This window comes from Pyxicephalus adspersus, chromosome 6 (assembly GCF_032062135.1).
Source record: "Pyxicephalus adspersus chromosome 6, UCB_Pads_2.0, whole genome shotgun sequence".
Lineage (NCBI taxonomy): Eukaryota > Metazoa > Chordata > Amphibia > Anura > Pyxicephalidae > Pyxicephalus > Pyxicephalus adspersus.
Genome location: NC_092863.1, coordinates 33,039,282 through 33,054,638, shown reverse-complemented (window position 1 = coordinate 33,054,638; position 15,357 = coordinate 33,039,282).

The following is a 15,357-nucleotide window of genomic DNA, read 5'->3' as shown; positions in this document are numbered from 1 at the left end:
CTGTCCATCGCTGCAATCTCCGTCTTCTTTCTTCTTCCTCCGGCCGGCTTCTGCACCTGATAAGTCACCAGGGAGTTCCCGGTGACGTTGGTGCGTGTGTACGTTCCCGGGGGGAAATTCAAAATCTATTTGTATTGCATTCAATACAAAATAACTGTATTAAATGCAATACATTGGATTTATATGTGTAAAATCACTACATTGTTTTCACTAACATTTATTTTACAGTATATATAATAGTATGAGTATAATGTATATTTTTTAAAAATAAAAATTTACAAATTTAAAAAAAAAACTTTTTTATAGATTTTTTAATTTATTCAATTTATTGTTTTTACATTGTTTTGTGTTTCATACTTGATTATACTCATACTATTATATTATACTGTAAAGTAAATTTTCATGAAAAACAATGTACCGCTTTTAGACAAAAAAAAACGGAAACAAATGAAGCGCTAGAGAGGTTAATAAATACACACATACATGCACAAACATAGTATAGGTTGTGTGTAATGCATCTGCACTATTTCTATAAAAAATAACAAATTCTGACTTATCTTCTGTGCTAAAGTCTGCTTTTCATTAAACCAGGCGCTGATTACAAAACTGGATGGCAATAAAATAAACAGATGGGATAGATGAAGATGAAGACAAGGATATGGCTTCCTTCATAAGAAGTGTTACTTATGAATCAATATAAACATCCTGGTAAATGGATTTCTGGGTCCAACGCCAGCACATCCTGAGACCTGGATATAAGTAGGCAACTAGTTCACTACACAAAAAGCTTTTTAATTTCTTAATCATAGAAATCCCATAGAGACTCTGCAGCAAGTTAGCCATACAGGGGCATAGAAGGTGAAAGTAGTGGCTCCTATTTTCTGATTTATTAATGCACAAACTATCATGGTGAAGAATTGACTTCCAGACACAATTTTTATTAAGTAGTTTTTCTGATGTTGTTCCATTAGATCCATATTTATTGTATATAAAAGGAAATTTACTTAAGTTCTATATTTATTCTTGAGAACGTGGTCACCAAGTCTTAAAATGATGGGAAATACAAAATTATACAGCTGTTTCCAAAACAAAAGGTGAAGATAAGTTCAATATTCAGTGAAGGTTTCCAATGTTCACCCTAACAAACTGCAAAAATTAGACAGGGTTTTAACCCTTTCACACAGAGAATTTTTTTATAAATCCACCCAGCCCTGGTATGAAACATGTTTCTATTATTATTATTATTATTAATAATATCAATAATAAACAGAATTTTTATGGCGCCAGCATATTACACAGTGCTGTACATTAAACAGGGGTTGCAAATGACAGACTAATACAGGCAGTGATACAAAAGGCGAGTACCCTGCCCCGAAGACCTTACAATCTAGTAGGTGGGGGAATTTACACACAATATGATGGGGAGTTTCTAATAACTTCTAGGGTTTTTTTTAATGTGGACTAAATACCAACATCTGGAAGATGTCTTCTGCCAAAATACTTCTTCCTCCATATCAGCAGATGCCTATAGGCATCCAAAGCCAGACCATGAAGAGCCACCAGTGAAAGAGTGAAGCATAGACATCTTAGTGCTGGAAGGGGTTCTTTTGTCAGATAATTCAGTCATAACGTGCAAATACTCTGTGCATACTTGCCAAGTACGGAAACAAACCTGAGGACCTCTGGCTCATACCCAAAGTGAACGAAAGAGCTGAAATAAAACATACAGTATATCTCTGCAATACATAAACATGTCTATGTGTTCTAGGGAGAGGGAATTTGCCAGTTTCGGAAAAAAATCAATTTGATGTTTGTACATTACTGCAGTATCATATTTTTTCATTGTGTTCACTGTAATAAGAATGCCATCAGATACAAGAAGACTGAAGAAATTCTCAACATGTCGGTCTCACCTCACCATGCTAGCATTAGTATTTTTTAATGCCATATTCATTTTATTAAGATCTCCTAAGGCATATTCTGCAGAAATGACAAAATACTAAACCTGGTGGGCACTGGCATTGCCCCCTTATTAAAATCCATTTATTTACACATCACAAAATCAGATCGTAAAGGATTACATTCATGATGTATTCATGAAATACTCAATAATGATTCAGTAACACAGAAAGTGTATATTGTTACATAGTTACATAGTAGGTGAGGTTGAAAAAAGACATAAATCCATCAAATTCAACCACTTAAAATAACCACAGATTCAACCACAGATAAAAAAAAAACCCTATGTTAATTCTACTTCTTCTTCTACACTCTTCTTGTAAACTAATTTTCTGTCTGCTTCCGTTTTTTTTAAACATTCTTTATTTAAAGTTTTCGCGGGGTACAAGAAAAGTGGGGGGGGGGGGGGGGATACAAAAAACCACAGGATTGGAATTAAATCAAAGAAACAGGCATATACTAAAATGGCAACCATAAAAGTATTCCAACCATATTAGTGCACACTTGTTACAACAATAACTTAAGACAAATTATAAACGTGCAAGCAAAAAGAAAAAGAAAAAGAACTGTAATTAAATAATAAAAAAAAAAGGTGTGTGGGAGGGGTTGGGACACAAAGGAAAAGGGACAGGGGGAGGAGTAGAAGGAAAAGTGCACCAAGTAGGGGGGTCGCTCCCAAAGGGAAAAAATGTAAGTATGAGAACCAAACATAGAATTCAATTAGAAGAACCAATGTCTCTGTACTCGGTAGTAAGCATAAATTGTGACCAGTAGTACCAGGTATGAGCTACCTTCCTACCAGTGCCCCTCACAGAGGAGGTAAGATCCGCCATACGATGGATTTCATTAACTCTACCCAGCCACAATCCAATCGTGGCTGGAAACCGGATTTCGCCAGCAAGCAGGAATGCAGGAAAGGCCACTATAAGGTGTCTGATGACCGAGCTTTTGTATGCCCTTCTTGAAAATAAGTTATGTTGAAGAAGGAAAACGGGTCATCAGGAATATCTTGGTCTTCCATCTGTTAAATAACAGTCCTAACAGTAACCCAAAAATTTCACAAAAGAGGGCAATGCCAAAATATATGTAGCAGCATGCCTTTGTCTGACACCGCCAACAACGGTCCGATACCTCAAGGAAAACTTGATGCAATTTCTCGGGAGTGCCACCTTGAAGCCAGTTTCTTGGTATTTACTGGTGATGGAAGCTTTATGGGTCCAATAGAGAATATTTTCTTTCTGCTCCATAGAGAGTGAAAGTCCCAAATCATCCTCCCAAGAACCCAGGAATGCAGGCGTGTAATCAAGAGGTAGAATTTGCAACAGCCCATAAACTACAGATAAAGAGTGTCTAATACCCCCCTCACCCATGCATAGCTGTTCAAAAGGAGTAAGGGACCTGCGATAGGACAGGACCAGGCGAAGATCAGACAGGAAATGGGTAATCTGCATAGTTTTCCAGAAATAAAGTCACCCGTAGCCTTTCTAAATCCCCCCAGGTCAATCCATATTTTTGATCTAATAAAGTGTAGCGCCGTGCAGACCCTGGCAGAAAGCAATTCTTTTAACCTCCCGTCTTCCATCCCAGGGGGGAAAGACAGGTTGCCAAGCACCCCACAAAGAGGTGTTGGGGAAGGTGAAAGATGCAAACGGCGGAAGCTCCTTACAGCCAACTCCAATGTATATCCCACCATAGGATAAGACTTAAGATCCAGGAAGGCCGAGATTGGCAGCCAAGGAAGGAGGCGCAGAGGTGTTGGGCAGAAACACTGCTCCAACAATATCCATTGCTTAAGCTTCCCGTTTCTAGTACTAATCTAGTACCCGTGTCAGGTGGGTCGACAAATAGTAGTAAAACAGATACGGGACTCCCAGACCCCCTTCTAATTTGGACCTCATGAGTAAGGATCTGCAAAGCCTAGGAGCTTTATTTCACCAAATAAAGCGAAAAAGTTTGGAGGTGAGGTTCCTAAAAAACAAATTTTAATGGGCAGCGTTTGAAAAAGGTACAAAAACCGAGGGAGATTATTCATTTTGACAACATTTATGCGTACCATCCAAGAAAAAGTCAGTTTATCCCACTTATCCGGATCAGAGTTCACTGTGGAAAGCAGTGGGAGAAAGTTCTTGTAAAATAGCTCCGAGAGTGTTTTGGGAATTTTCGTTTCTAGGTACGTAATGGCATGCCGTTCCCATGCAAAAGCAAACGATTGTTGGAGATGGGAGCGGGCTCCAGTCGAAAGTGTTACATCTAAAGCTGCTGATTTGGAATAATTAATTTGAAAGTTGGATAGCGTGTTAAAGTCATTCAGGATTGTCAGGAAATTAGGCAAAGAAATGACAGGGTTGGTTATGGCGAACAATAAATTATCGGCATAAGCCGCTACTTTCTGGACCGAACCTCCCATGTCCAGGCCCGAGACTGTAGAGGAGGCACGAATCATACGCAGGAGAGGTTCCAGGGATAAGATGAAAATTAAAGGAGATAGAGGACAGCCCTGTCTTGTGCTATTAGAAATGGGCAGTGAATCGGAGAGCAGTCCATTCACCCTGACCCTAACCGTGGGCTCAGAGTAAATCGCCCGCATCCATGATAACATCCTCGGGCCCAGGCCTATGTGTAATAAAGTACAGTCCATATAGAGCCAATCTACCTGATCAAAATCCTTTTCAGCATCTGTTGACAGCAGCATAAGCACAACACGTCTGGACTTGGCATATTAAATGCAGTTCAGTACTCTGGTCGTATTGTCCCTGGCCTCCCTGCCGGGCATGAAACCAACCTGATCAAAATGAACAAGTTTATATATGACTGTGATCAATCTGGAGGCATGAATTTTTGTAAAAAGTTTGAGGTCTTGATTAAGAAGGGAGATTGGTCGGTAACTCGCACATGAGGAGGGGTCCTTACCCTCCTTGGGTATGACCGTAATGGTGGCCCGCAGGTTATTACTTCAGTAATAAAGTTAAATGCTGCCAGAAAATGAGACGCCTGAAAGGAGCCTGAAAAGATTTATAATACGTTAAACGAAGCCCACCTGGTCCAGGGGTTTTACCTGTGGGGGTATCTTTAATGGCCGCACTAAATTCCTCCACTGAGATAAGGGTCTCTAATATCCCCCTCTCAGAAGAAGAAAGAGAAGGCATCTGACTTGCCGAGAGATAGTTTTGAATCGCCTGTATCCTGTCTTCCGATGCCAGAGGGGAGGAGGACTTCGATATATTATATAATGTATATATAGTGTATAATGTATATAGTGTAAAGTACCAGCGAAAGGATTCTGATATATCCTTGGTATGGTACGTTTTCCATCCACAGTTGTCCGGGGGAAAGGGGATAAACGAGCGAGTTTAATGTACATGGAGAGCGTTGGCTAGCAAACGGCCACTTTTGTTACCATGTTCATAGAACATTCTTCTGCATTTAGTCAGAGCCAGTTTTTCCCTATCCGTGCAAAGTAATGAAAGTTTCTCACGGAGAACTCGGAGGTCCTTACCCACTGTAGGGTCTAGTGAAGATTTATGTGAAGACTCGAGAGAGATAATATGCTGAAGAGTGTCCCCAATCTCCCTCTGGCAGGCTCGCTTAAGTCTCGTCCCATGTTTGATGAAAATACCCCGTATAACTGCTTTATGGGCTTCCCATAGTAAAAGAGGGCTGGACTCAGGAGTGGCAATGGTCTGAAAGTTAACAGATAATTCCGAACTGACATCTGCCAAGACTGCTCCATCTTGGAGAAGGGATACGTTCAGGCTCCAATTCCAAGATTTGGGGCAGGAATAGGATAGTTCCATAGAAATGGATACTGGAGCATGATCAAATAAAATAATTGGAACCAATAGAGCAAGAATGTACCCAGTGTAATTCGGAATGTGGGATCCAGAAATGATCGATCCTCGAGTATGAGCTATGGGGGGAAGAGAAGAACGTTTAATCTCTAGCCTGGGGATGCAGAACACGCCATACGTCGAGGAGCCTATGTTGAGATAGAACTTTTAAGATTCTACCATTGGAACGAGTGGGAGAAGAAGTATGACTACCACCAAAGGTGTCTACTGCCCCCTCAGGTGAGAAATTAAAGTCACTGACTTTAATTTCTCACCTGAGGGGGCAGTAGACACCTTTGGTGGTAGTCATACTTCTTCTCCCACCAGTACACCTTCTTCATATTTTATCATTTTTTCGAGCACTTCAGTTAAAAAGGAGGCCTGACCGGTATTAGGAAGGTAGACGGCAGCCAAGGTGACTATAGAGCCTTCTAAAGACCCCTTAGCAAAAAGAAATCTGCCGTTTGGGCAACTCAGTTGTTCCTTAAAATGCCATGTAACAGAGGAAGCTATCAAAATACTCACCCCTTTGGATTTAGATGAATCCGTACAGCTATGATAAGCTACCGGATATCTCTTATTGCCCAATCTCGGAATCCTGCATGCCCGTAAATGGGTTTCCTGTATGAAAGCTATATGTGTCTTTAGCCTATGCAATTCTGCCAAAATAGAAGAGCGTTTTTCGGGAGTATTTAACCCTTTAACATTGTAGGTAACTACTTTAACCGCGCCCATCGCAGTAAGATGGATGAGACTTTTCAAAGTTTCTCAGTAGCATAGGTATTCCCAAGCGTAGGGAGTAGGGACGAAGGGGATGGTCAAATAAGAGGGAGGGGTAGACAGGTGAATGGAACAATGTGCAAAACAAAAAGACAAACAACACAAAAAAACAATAAGCGCAGATAAGCTGCGCAAATTGCCCTGGAAGGGGTAGCTCAGGTGGTCAGGACTAGTGTTGATGTTCGAACTCGGGTTGTCCCTATATTCGACCCGAATATGGCTGTTCGAATTCGGGTAGACCTGACCTGAAAAACACAGGATTCGACAGCAAAAATTTTGGGGGAAACTTAAATTATTTATTTTGTGTGTGTTTTTTATTTTAAACTTGTTCTTTTTTATTTTTTACAGGTTATCTGACAATGACATTATGAATCATAATGTCATTGTGGGATTCCTGGACCATGCGAACTCTGCTGTCACAGCTAATTGAAAGCAGGTGCCTTCATTTAGCTGTAACCGCAGGCAATACGAGAGCAATAGAGGTTGAATGGAGATACTATCTCCATTCAATACCTCTACTGCTCTGTGATTGGCTGAGAAATAGGAAACCCTGATGACAGCTCAAGCATCATCAGGGTTTCCCTTTCCTGGCAAAAAAAAGTGACCAAGGACGCCGACGAACGAGGATCAGCGTTGGATATGAACGACTGTCACGGTGGATCTGATTGGCCGACGATCTTTCACTATCTATCGTGTGTACGGTCGTTCAGTGATCATGCATGTGTCTGCTGTACACTTTCTCCTTTATATGTCCCTCCCTGCATCGTTTAAACGATTGTATCTAGCGTGTGGACACTGTTGGTGGATTATATTTGAACGATCATATTGTTACAGCATGTACAGAATTGTGCACAATATGATTGTTCAAGTATAATTGTGCATAATCGTTGATCGGTCGTAATCCTTCCTTTTCTAAGAATAATTATTGTAAGTGTCTACCTAGCTTTAGCCTAATATTGATGTGAGAGGTGCTCTTTAATCTTCTTGTGAAGTACAGGGATATGTAATAGTATTATGTATCTTTTTACAATGTATCTTTTTATGTATCTTTTTATAATGTATCTTTTTACATCTGTTTGGAGCCTGTAGAAGCTCTACGCAATTTTTCCTCCTATTGATTATAATGGTGTTCGACTTTGAAATTCGACCACCCGAATAATTTTGCTACATTCGAGCGAATAGCTGCCGAATCCAATAGTGAGCTATTCGACCAACACTAATCAGGGCGAGGCCCCCACCCCCGGGCCGGGCCTATAATTATATTTCAATAACAATATTGGATGAAATAGCCAATGTAAGCTGTACGGGGGAGGGTACAAGTACACATCTACATTCTCTAAAAGCGAATAGTTATCATAACTGTCGGTTTCTGTTTTATATCTTTTTGTATTTGTTGGTTTATTAAATGGATTGACGTTTATTTAAACTTGAAAAAATGGCACTCTAAGTGAACATTAATAAAAAATGCAATATAAGTTTTTTTATTGCTTTCTTTAGAATTAACTTAGATATTCAAAATATATTGGTTATACAATGTGCTAGTGATATCTACAGTTAGATGCTTATTTAGTCAGACATTTGCAGTGACTTAGTTCCAAAACCTAAATTAGCCTACTTCCATTCAACTACAGATGTAATATTTAATGAAAGAAATCTAGACAAAATTTGAGTTAAAACATATTTGTCCTCAGTAAAACATTAAAATTTAACATTCTTTTTCCATTATCCTAATAATTTATTTGTTATAAGTATAGTTTGCTTTAGGTGCTTTGTTTTAATTTCAGCAGTAACATCCAAGGCACAAGGACAATACTTACAAGTAAAGGAAAAAAAAAATAAGATATACAGAGTGCTACACATGCGTATACAGTAATACACACATGCATACTCCTATCTCCCATTAGTAACCACTGGGTCCCAGCAGCAACCCTGATCAAATATTCACACCTAATGCGTAGATATCTACATGATTTCCACAATTTATACAAGGCTTATACATTCAACACTAAAAATATTAAAAAATACAGCTTTCAGTTTTCAGTTACAATAATGTTTGTCTGGAGCTTTTGAAGGGTCAGTCCCTGGGTGTACCCCTTGAGGCTTAATGCCAAGCCAACCAATAGATTTTAAGAGTGTCCTAATAATTACTGTTTCCTTACTGTAGATCTCCTTGACAGGAAGCTGTTCGTACCTAATATATTGCATATATAAGGTCAGCTGACCCTGCCAGCCAAATGAACTAAATGCACATTTTATTGGGTACATTTTTTTAGATGAATTCTTCAAAAGCTCATTAAAAAAGCCCAATGGTGCTAATAAAATATAAAACATAAACTATTAAAATCTATAAAAGCCTTAGAAAAACAAGGCCCATTATATACTATATCCTTCTTGTCCTGACCAGTGACAATAGGTGAGTATGCATCTTCTGTATGCTTTGGATTCCCTTATCAGAGATGACCTTTAGAGGGCTGACCACACATATTGTGTTTTTCCTCCCTTAGCTGGTTCCTATTATTTTTCTTGTAAAGTTATTGTTTGGCATCAGTGCATAAAATTGGCCTGATTTATTAAAGCTCTCCAAGCTGGAGAAAATGGACTATCATGGGACAACCTGGGTGATACAACAAACCTGGAATGGATCGCGTCCAAGATTGAAACATTTGCCTTCTATTAGTAAATTATTTTTAGGAAATCTATTTTCTCCATTGACTTCAGATGTAATTAGATTTTGGTTCAGCCCAAACCTAAACATCAGTATGTGTTTGTCCAGATAGCTCTGTAAAAATAGTCAAAAAAGGACATGTTCGAGAAACAGGAGAAAAAATCTAATGCATTTAGCTATATATAACTGAGTTTTACAATGCAAGAACTGCTCAATTCACAGTAAAAAACAAAATTAGGATATTTAGCCCTATTGCTTGGTAATTAATTATGATTTAGAATTTAAGTAATCATTGAACTGCAAACTAAAACCCATGAGAAAGTGTTCCCCAAAGAACATCATAATCTAGCAATTTAAATAAATCTCGATCACTGCTACAGGAAATATATAAATTTGACATCAATTAGACCTCAATATAATTATGACTCACAGATAGCAGACCTAACATTTCTGAATTTGTATTGTTTAATATCTTTTCATTTATTTATTTTTCTAATACATTTTTAGAGCAAGTCAAAACCAATAAGACTTTTTCATGTTTAATATAGGTAAGTAAATGTTTATGGAACGTGATATGATCACATTTGGCAATGTCCATGAATCCACTGTACATGTACAATATACTTAAAATATATAAAATGAAATAGAACTCAGAATGTATAGGTATTGTGGGTATTACACTAATCTAGAATGAATAAATTGTTGCTTTAAACATTATTTTCAAATAAAAAATAAGAAGAATAATTGCATTTTGAATTTTGTTAAAGGCCTTAATAGCCCTAATAAACGCTCCCAGTTGCTATATAACCAACACAAAGCCAAAGTTCATATTTTACTGCTCCAGGAAACACATTTCCACTCCCAAAAGATTCCGGTACTACGCAATCGGTATTATACCACTTGGATTCATAGTTCCAACCCTGAGGGTAAAACGAAAGGTGTATCCATAGCTTTTCACAAATCTATCCCGATTCAGATACTGGACACCTGTGTTGACCCGCAAGGACGATTTGTGTTTGCAAAGGTCTCCTTATGGGATAAGATTTATACAGTAGCCACATTCTACTCTCCTAATCAACAGCCGACTCAAGCAGCGGTCCAGTTTCTGACTAAGCCTAACTCATTCACGGAAGGTGCTTTGATAATTGGGGGGGATTTTAACTTCCCTCTAGACCCTAGGGTTGGAGAGCAGCTGCGCTGCTCTCAAGAGTTATTACATTATTGATTTCCTAATGTTAGATTTGGTTCGATTTTAGGTAATACAAATGTTCGCTATTGGATGTTCACCTCCTGTGTTATTTTCTCTACCTACTTTACCCCATCTTGTTTTTTGCAATCCCTATTTAATGTACAGCGCTGCGTAATATGTTGGCGCTATATAAATCCTGTTTATTAATAATAATAATAATAATAATAATTATCACTTTTTGGATGTGTGCGGCCTGCTGCCAATACTGCTGCTGCCGCTAGAGGAGTTTACAGTGGAGGTAGTGTCCGCTTGAGCTCCCTGTGTGGAATGTGGTGCACGGAATTTCTCACATAGCTGATCGCATAGTATTCTGTTTAGGGGGGCACCTTTATCTTTCTCTTGTGCCGGGTTGGGTAGAAACTGTGACATTTTGTCTTTGTAGAGGTGAACCAGAAGGATGGCCAGCCAGTAATCATCCTGTTTTTTGATGCTGCAAATGCGGGGGTCCCTCTGTAGGCATTGCAACATGTGGACACACATATGAAAGAGGGTTCCCTGGGCTCATTCTCCCCCTGTCCCTCAGTAGGCACCAAAACATCTTCCCCCTCATCACCCAACTCTTCCTTTTCAGGCTGCAGCAGTTCCTGTTGTTCCATCGCCTGCACAATGCCTGGGCCACACCACAAATGCGGGTTGGATGGGGCCTGTCCAGAAGCCCCAACATGGTCTCCCTCATCATCATCATAATCATCTGACTGCTCCAGACTCACAATGTTTATGGCTTGCTCAAAGGGGGCCAATACCTTGCACAGCGTATCCATCTGCAGCCACTGGTCACTGGTAAAATATCTCAGTTGTGTGGCTGTACGAAGGGCCCTGCTGCCTCCATGTACCACGCTGACCAAATAATAGAGGATGGCTATCTTTTGCTCACACAGACGCTGGAGCATGTGCAGGGTGGAGTTCCATCTAGTTACAGTGGCATAAATATGTCTATGCGGTGGCAGCCTCTGTTGGCGCTGGATCTTGCTAAGTGCCGTGGCGGCAGTGAAGGAACTTCTGCACCACCAGGTTCAGTACGTGTGCAAAGCAGGGCACAAGTGCTACAGCGCGGCCACAAGGTTGGCCCTGTTGTTGCACACTATGTTGCCTCTTGTGAGCCGGGAGGGCCTCAGCCAAGCCTCAACCTCTCTTTGCAAAGTTAACAAGAGTTCTTTGTCAGTTTTCTTTGACTTTTCTTCCCCAAGGACACCAGTTTCAGCACTGCCTAGCAACGCGTGTGCTTGAGAGAGCCGTAGTGGCGTACCCCCTTAACCACAGTATCCTCCGCATCTGGCCTTTTAGGAGGAGTGTCGAAAAGAGAGGCATTGACGGTAGAAGGAATGCAGGAGGAATAGGAATAGGGAGAGGACTGGGGAGGCCCATGCTTTCCCACCACACCCCTAGGCGGGGGTACCAGTTGTAAAACGGCTACAAAAGCTTAAACAGCAAGGGGAAGACAAAAATCCTATACAAAGTAGGCAAGACATATAAAACTACATGACATAACATAACTACATAATATTTTATAAAATCATATTAGAGGAGACATGGGAATTTCGTGTCAGTTTCGTAGAGCAAAAGGCCACAGGCCAAGTGGTTCCCAAGAGATCATGAAACTCTTGCATATGCATTATGCTTTTATAAAAGTAAAAACAATAATGCTCACATTACACAACATTCTATTTTAAACAAGGATATCTTCCCCAGGGAGTATTTTCTATATGTTTTACATAAACTGCTACAATACAAAACAGTTTAAAATAAGTTATGATGGCACCCATGCCACTATAGAAAACTTGCAGTAATCCTATGTAATTATGAGCATATATTGACCTCCCTAGAGGTAACCCCGAGTGTGACTCGGGGTAGAAAAAAGTTGCTAAAAGTGGTAACCCCGCATCACACTTGGGGAACGTAAACCTAAACACTTACCTGATCCGCCGACGTCCCGCGCCATCCATAACCGCGATCTCCATCTTCTTTCTTCTTCCTCCGGCAGGCTTCTGCACCTGATGTCAGTTTACAGGCGAAGAGTGCATAGTACTGAACTGAGAAATTTTTTATAAATCCACCCAGCCCTGGTATAAAACATGTTTCTATTATTATTAATATTATTATTATTATTATTATTATTATTATTATTATTAATAATTATATTATTAAACAGAATTTTTATAGCGCCAGCATATTACGCAGCGCTGTATATTGAACAGGGGATGCAAATGACAGACTAATACAGACAGTGATACAGGAGGCTAGGACCCTGTCCTGAAGAGCTTACAATCCAGTAGGTGGGGGATTACACACAATATGATGGGAAGTTTCTAATAACTTCTAGGATTTTTTTTTTAAAGTGGACTGAATACCAAAAACTGGAAGCTGTCTTCTGCCAAAATACTTCCTGCCTATCAGCACATGCCTATAGGCATACCAAACCAGACAATGAAGAAGGCAAAGAGGAGGGAAGATTGAAACACCAGTGAAAGAGTAAAGCATAGACATCTCAGTGCTGGAAGGGGTTCTTTTGTCAGATAATTCAGTCATAACGTGCAAATACTCGCCAAGTATGGAAACAAACCTGAGGTCCTCTGGCTCATACCCAAAGTGAATGGAAGAACTGAAATAAAAGATACAGTATATCTTTGCAATACATAAACATGTCTCTGTTTTCTAGGGAGAGGGAATGTGCCAGTTGCGGAAACAAATCATCAACTGGATGTTTGTACATTACTGCAGTATCATATTTTTATCATTGTGTTCACTTTAATAAGAACGCCATCGGATACAAGAAGACTGAAGACATTCGCAACATGTCGGTCTTACCTCACCATGCTAGCATTAGTATTTGGTAGTGCCATATTCATTTTACTAAGACCGCCTAAGAAATATTCTGTAGAAAAGGACAAAATAGTAAACCTGGTAAGCACTGGTATTGCCCCCTTATTAAAATCCACACAACACAAAATCAGATCGTAAAGGATTACATTCATGATGTATTCATGAAATACTAAAAAAAGCAGTGACTTAGTTCCAAAACCTAAATTAGCCTACTTCCGTTCAACTAAAGATTTAATATTTAATGAAAGAAATCTAGACAAATAGAGTTATATATATATAGAGACATATTTGTCCTTAGTAAAACATTCAAATTTAACATTCCTTTTCCATTATCCTATTAATTTATTTGTTATAACTATAGTTTGCTTTAGGTGCTTTGTTTTAATTTCAGCAGTAACATCCAAGGCACAAAGACAATACTTACAAGTAAAAGAAAAAATAAATAAGATATACAGAGTGCTACACATGCGTATACAGTACATACACACATGCATACTCCTATCTCCCATTAGTAACCACTGGGTCCCAGCAGCAAACCTGATCAAATGTTCACACCTAATGCACAGACATGATTTCCACAATTTATACAAGGCTTATACATTCAACACTAAAAATATTAAAAAATACAGCTTTCAGTTTTCAGTTACAGTATTGTTTGTCTGGAGCTCTTGAAGGGTCAGTCCCTGGGTGTAACCCTTGAGGCTTAATGCCCAGCCGACCAATAGATTTGACTGTCCTAATAATTACTGTTTCCTTACTGTAGATCTCCTTGACAGGAAGCTGGTTGTACCTAATATATTGCATATTAAAGGTCAGCTGTACCCTGCCAGCCAAATGAACTACATGCACATTTTCTTGGGTAATTTTTTTTAGATGAATTCTTAAAAAGCTTATTAAAAAAGCCTAATGGTGCTAATAAAATATAAAATATAAGATATTGAAATCTAAAAAAGCCTTAGAAAACATGATAAAGAATCCCCCAGATATAGATTTCCACATGTGCATCCACTCACTGGATCCATTGGACAATATAAGTAAACCGCTAAATCCTCTCCAATTCTAACCCTAAGAACTTAGTACTCAAGATCTCCAAAAATGCTCCATGCCTTGCCTCCCTCTCTTGTTGGGATGTGCAAGTCATTGGGCCTGATTTAGTAAAGCTCTCCAAGGCTAAAGAGGATGTTTCAAAGTAATTTGCTATTTGCTATCAAATGTTTTGAATCCCGTACCAGGAACATTCCAGGTTTGCTGGATCACCCAGATTCACTGATGAAAGTATATCTTCCCCAGCCTTGGAGAGCTTTAATAAAATAGGCCCATTACATACTATATCTTTCTTGTCCTGACCAGTGACAATAAGTGAGTATGCACCTTCTGCATGCTTTGGATTCCCTTATCAGACATGACCTATAGAGGGCTGACCACACACTGACATATTGGCCCTGATTTATTAAAGCTCTCCAAGGCTGGAGAGAATACACTTTCACCTGTGAAGCTCGGTGATCCAACAAACCTGGGATGGATCTGGTCCAGGATTCAAAGCATTTGCTATCAAATAGCAAATGACAGTGAAGAAATCCATTCCAGGTTTGCTTGATCACCTATCTTCACTGGTGAAAGTGTATTCTCCCCAGCCTTGGAGAAACTAATTTAGAACAGTTGCTTTCTTGAGAAGGGTTAGGTATAATAATATTTACTGAAAAATCTACTATACAATCTGAAAATGTATGAGTTTTACAAGACTTTATTGGATAATAATGATTTAGGTTTATGCAGCAATTATTCATCTGGTAGAATTTTAGAATTTTCTTTACAGTAATTATTCAAAATATTACTTAGTTATATTATTAATATCAGCCATATTACAAATATTACCTAATCATAACATATAAATGTTATGTTTTCTACCCTTTTATGTAAAGTGAAAATTCTGAGTTTAGGTACACTTTAAAGTGTATCTTCTCCAGTCTTGGCGAGCTCCAATAAATCAGGCCCAATATGTGCATATGTGCCCATTTATTGTTTAGTGAATCAGAAGTTACATAGTTACATAGTAA